Source organism: Telopea speciosissima, chromosome 6, assembly GCF_018873765.1.
Source record: "Telopea speciosissima isolate NSW1024214 ecotype Mountain lineage chromosome 6, Tspe_v1, whole genome shotgun sequence".
In the NCBI taxonomy this organism is placed as follows: Eukaryota; Viridiplantae; Streptophyta; class Magnoliopsida; order Proteales; family Proteaceae; genus Telopea; species Telopea speciosissima.
The window spans coordinates 22,268,252-22,273,664 of record NC_057921.1 but is presented as its reverse complement, the minus strand read 5'-3'; the positions used below and the strand labels follow the sequence as shown (position 1 = coordinate 22,273,664).

Here is a 5,413-nt window from a genome sequence, read left to right as displayed (position 1 = left end):
CTCCATGGTGCAAGATCATTCTTGTAGCCAGCACCACCTCCACCAAATGGGTGCAATAGGGAGAGCTGGGGACTGGAACCCTCGACCCCTACTAGAACCACCACCATCTTCTCCTTCTCTTTATTCTTCTCTAAAGAACGCCATGTTAATGTGATGCTTGACATACAAATCAACAACTATGTCAGATCCCTCTGTGGTGCCGAAGCCCCCTTTTCGATCCCAATTTATCGTTAATCTCAATCAAGAGTACACCCAGGTTGTCCAAACCAACCCTTACAAAGACAAATTGACCGAGATTCACATCCATTGCTTCTGCACCCCTTTCTCCATCTCCATCTCATCATCTTCATTCTACACCTATCTCTTTCGCCTCCCAAAGATGAGGGTTGCATCGGCGATTGTTCTAGTGGCATCAACACTCATTGTAGGATTCAAACTGAATGGATTGCTGGCAATTTCATTTCCGAATTCAACGCTACCAACTTCGCTGGATGCGAATGTTGCAAGCTTCGTTGTTTGCAGCATGTATGCATTTCCGCCCATTCTGCTATGGCCACCATCGGCCACCAACTATCCACCACCAAACCCTTGAGTTTCCACACAGTCAACCGACTCAACCGCATTGGAAGCAAAAATGGTAGAACTCTCATTTATATGGCCTTGCTTACCTCCATGGTGCAAGATCATTCTTGTAGCCAGCACCACCTCCACCAAATGGGTGCAATAGGGAGAGCTGGGGACTGGAACCCTCGACCCCTACCAGAACCACCACCATCTTCTCCTTCTCTTTATTCTTCTCTAAAGAACACCATGTTAATGTGATGCTTGACATACAAATCAACAACTATGTCAGATCCCTCTATGGTGCCGAAGCCCCCTTTTCGATCCCAATTTATCGTTAATCTCAGTCAAGAGTACACCCAGGTTGTCCAAACCAACCCTTATAAAGACAAATTGACCGAGATTCACATCCATTGCTTCTGCACCCCTTTCTCCATCTCCATCTCATCATCTTCATTCTACACCTATCTCTTTCGCCTCCCAAAGACGAGGCTTCCCATCGCTTTGACTCTCTCCTGCACAACCTATTCTACTCTATCCTCCGCATGACTCGTCTCAATCCTTGACTTACCATCTTCCATTTCTGCTGCTTCAGAAGATACCACACTTGAAGCTTCCCATCATCTATTGATTCCTAAGGAGGCCTAGATTGAAATCCCTGTTGAAAAGCTTTTCATTCCTCCAGAACTGATATTTCCTCGGGAAGCACTCCCCTGAGCAATAGGGTATTGAAAGGTTCTAACATTATTCTTAGCAGGTATGCGAGGGACGCCCTGATATCACAAGCAGAGTTCATGAAGAGTAGTACACGGACGGAGGACTGCCCTTCGGACGTGCTACCTAAGTTTGCCCTCGTTGGCCGCTCAAATGTTGGGAAGTCATCATTACTCAACTCTCTTGTTCAACGGAAGCGTCGCCCTCACATCCAAGATACCTGGTAAGGCACAGTTGATCAACCATTTTCGAATAAATGATAGTTGGTACCTAATGGATTTGCCTGGCTATGGATACACAACAAGCATAAAGAAAGTAAGAGGGAATCCATTTCATCATTCGACACAACTACACAGCTAATAGAGCACCGAGAGAGAAAAGAAAGGGAGAGAAAAGTAAGAGAGAGAAAAGTAAGAGAGAAAAGGATAAAAAAGGAACGTGGGTGTGGAGTATGGGTGGTATATTATCCTTATCACGTGTCCGTTATTGCATGTATAAGGATTGGAACTGATCATGGCTTCGGTACTGTTTCGATCATCGGGTTGTACTTGAGAGGCCCTTCCCAAATCCAAATCGTACAGTTCCGGTCCAGCTCGGTTCAATTCAACAACAAATGGCTTCTGTTGTGGGCGAGATGGTTTGAAATGGCTCTACTTTAGCATGAACCTTAAGGACAAGGTTCTTTGAAGGGGTTGGCAATGTTATGATCAGAATAGTGTCGATCATAGGATCTACTGATGTGGCATTCCAGTGGTTAGTTTATTAGGATCAGCTGATATGATCCTAGGCTTTAGAGGTATTTTATTAATTATTAAGGGTAGATGGGTAATTAGTTGTTAGATACAGCTTTATATAGTATAAGGGGATCAGTTGTAAAAGGTATCAAGAATTAATCAAAATATCAAAACTATTCTCTCATCCCTATTCTAGGAGGCCGCTGCCCTCAAAGCAGCATTTCCCTTCCCCTTCTCGGTCTTTAACTTAATTTCTTTCCTTCTCTAGTCTTATGTTCATATCAGACCTACTCCAGTGCTGAGCTATGAGGGCTACCATCATTCTCACAATGACCTCATCATGTCCGTCCAATCCCTACATTTACATAGTAGGTAATTCTGGGCCCTCAACATTGAAGTACTTTTCATTGTCAAAGGTGTACACAGGCTAGGATGGGCCTAGTTTTTGGAAAAATAGTCCCATCTAGGGGGCTTCCACGGATCATCCAAGGCTTGGCCCTTCCGGGTAGGTTGGGCTTGGTCTGTTTTAGTTATACACAGGCTAAAAGCCCACATGAGCCCCAAATTTTTCAGTGGGCTTTGACTTGTTGGGGCAAACTTGAGAAGCACGTTCTCTCTCTCCTTCTCTCTCCCTCATATGAATGATCTCTCTACCCCTATTTATGAAACTATTCCGCTGACCCTAATTGATGTGTTCCTCTATGCTGCTTGGTCAAATAACCCTCTCACATTACTTAGTTATAAAGGGTGGTTCAGGCGATGCCCAATGCATGCTAGCTAGCCTAAATGAAGCCTCTAGTCTTTCTTTCTCTTCCTACCCCCGGTGTCGGAAAAGGCTAACTCCCTGGATTCTGTGAACCCATATACTTTGCAGCCAAATCACAAAGTCAGAGTAATAATTTCTATTCTTCAACATATATTTTATAGGTCTCTCCGTATTCCCGATGCCAAGAATCCCATGTGCTTGCATGTGTTCATATGGAAGATCAAGCTACTCTCATACATGGATATAGTAATCGCTATCGGTCATCGGATACTGTATGGATCTTTGCCAATACCGATCTAGATTGGTGGTACAGCTAATATTATAGTGACATGCATGTAGCTATCAATACAAATAAGGATTAAAAAAATAATAAATATGGTGAAAATTAGTTTAGATTCCGTATTGGTATGTATTATACCCTAATATAACTACTCAATGATGTCGTGCCACGTTATCTGATCATTGCAATTTATTAATGATCAAAGGTTCAACAAATTTCTACCAAATAAAAAAAAAAAAAAAAAAAGTTCAACGAATCACGTCCATACCCGCTCCAATGAGGAGGCCATTCATAAGAACGGCACAACCTGCCGCGTAAGTGTGAGTCAATCCATCCTGAACCCACTTCTATAAGGAAACTACAAGAGTAGCGCCCATGATTCCTATCAATCAGGGATCACTCTCCTAAATGGACCCTACCACTGATTCTCCTACAATGAATAGAAAGCTAAAAAATTGGGATTCTCCACCACCATCTCTACTCACCATGAACAATATATATAATCAAGTATCACCCCTTACTGAATCATCTTCACTATTATTAACTATTTCTAAGAGAGATCTGACTTAAGCATAGGAGAGTCCCCTGCCCGAGCAATCAGCTCTCTCGTGCTCATTCTATTCTTCTGTGAAGGCCACAATGCTAGGAGATTTCTTGACGCAACAGTTTGGCACTGTCTGTGGGAATGATCATCTGATATCTAAACCACTCGAATTTTCTACCGATGGTAGGATCAAACCACACGAACAATGTCCGAAGAAATTCTCCTCCACCTGAAACCTCTCGTAGAGGTGAGGAAGGGGCACATGCAAGGCAAGGTCGACCACCTCATGGAGGTAGATCTACTTGTGGACGTCCTCGTCGCCAACAACTACTAGAGGCCAACCCACCAACAATAGTGGTTCCCAACTCTCATGTCAAAGGAGAGCTCCCCAAGGAGCAGCTGCCACCACCACCACCTCTACCAGTCTCTTGACCCTGATGCGCTAGCCACCAATGCCCAGATAAGGGATTTGTAGATCTAGATGTTGCATACTAACGAACTGGTCAGAGGGTTAATTATGTAGCAGATGGAAACCACCGTATAGCAGTAGCAGCTGATCGTCATACCAAACCCGTAGGAGGTTCCCGTACAGCAACAACCAACATTAATAACAAACCAGAATCCATGAGAGATACCACCTGCACCCGAAGAAAGAGCTGAAAGTCCGGTGGGATTGTCCCATCCTTGACGCTACAGATCAACCCTTATCCTAGTGGCTAGAACTAGAGATTTGCCCACTAGGGTTAGAGGGAGATCATGTGACAACCAGGGATCAACTCAAGTCCCTTCTAAGGGTGAAAGAACCCAGCACACTGAGTAGCAGAGTGATATCTCACCCAAGGCTAGTCGTAGTCACTGATCAGCAAGAAGTGAAACCCTAAAACTGCGGGATATCTGTCGAATGGGTAACCAAGTAAAAGACGTGAACCGGTTCGACGATTCACCGATGGGATTCCCCCAAGGCCGGATAGAGATCAGATTCAACAATCCACCGAACATAGGGGTTACCAGATCCAAGTTGAAGGTTGGGTTCGACGACTGTCCAACCCTCCAGAAACAAATCGAGTAGCAAAAATTGACCTTGAGAAGAAGTTGAAGGAAATCGACGAAAAGCTTAAAAGTCAGGATCGTCGATCCAGTGCTAAGTCACAACCCATCCTGGACAGTCACCCCTACTCAGTAGCTATCATGAAAGCTACCAAGCTTCGAGAGGTATGATGAAAAAATAGACCCACAGGATCACATTAACTATGTCAATGTAGTTATGACACAGTACGAAGGATTTGAGGAGGTAAGTTGTTGAGCGTTCCTAAGTTCCCTCAAGGGAGCAACCACCACTTGGTTCTCAAGCCTGGATTAATCAATAGTCTTACAGAACTGTACGTAGCCTTTGTTGCCCACTTTTAGAGAAAGATTAAGTAGAAGAAAACAGCTGCTAACTTGCTAGCAATGAAGCAGAGAGACTACGAATCAATCCGTGACTTCCTCACACAGTTTGTCTAAGAATCCCTGAACGTCAAGGACTTGGACAACCCCATGGCATACAATGCCTTATACAGCGGTATTACAGATAATGACTTGGTAGTATCTATGGTACTAGACCCTCCTACCAACATGGAAGAGTTAATGGACCGTTGCAACCAGTACACCATGTTTGCAAGAAATAATACCGCAAGCGTACGGGTCAATCGTAGCTACTGAACACAAGGAGATATACGTCACCCTATTTTACTTACTTTAAAGTAATGCAAAGTGAACCAAATTAAAGTGTTAAATTAAACTAATTAAACTAATAAACTAATGGATCCTAACTC

At 43.7% G+C, this 5,413-nt stretch overlaps 1 pseudogene; it reads left to right on the top strand.

The window, feature by feature from the left end:
- Positions 1 to 846: 846 nt before the first annotated feature.
- LOC122665518 lies at positions 847 to 1,635 on the top strand (annotated as a pseudogene).
- The last annotated feature ends 3,778 nt before the right edge of the window (positions 1,636 to 5,413 follow it).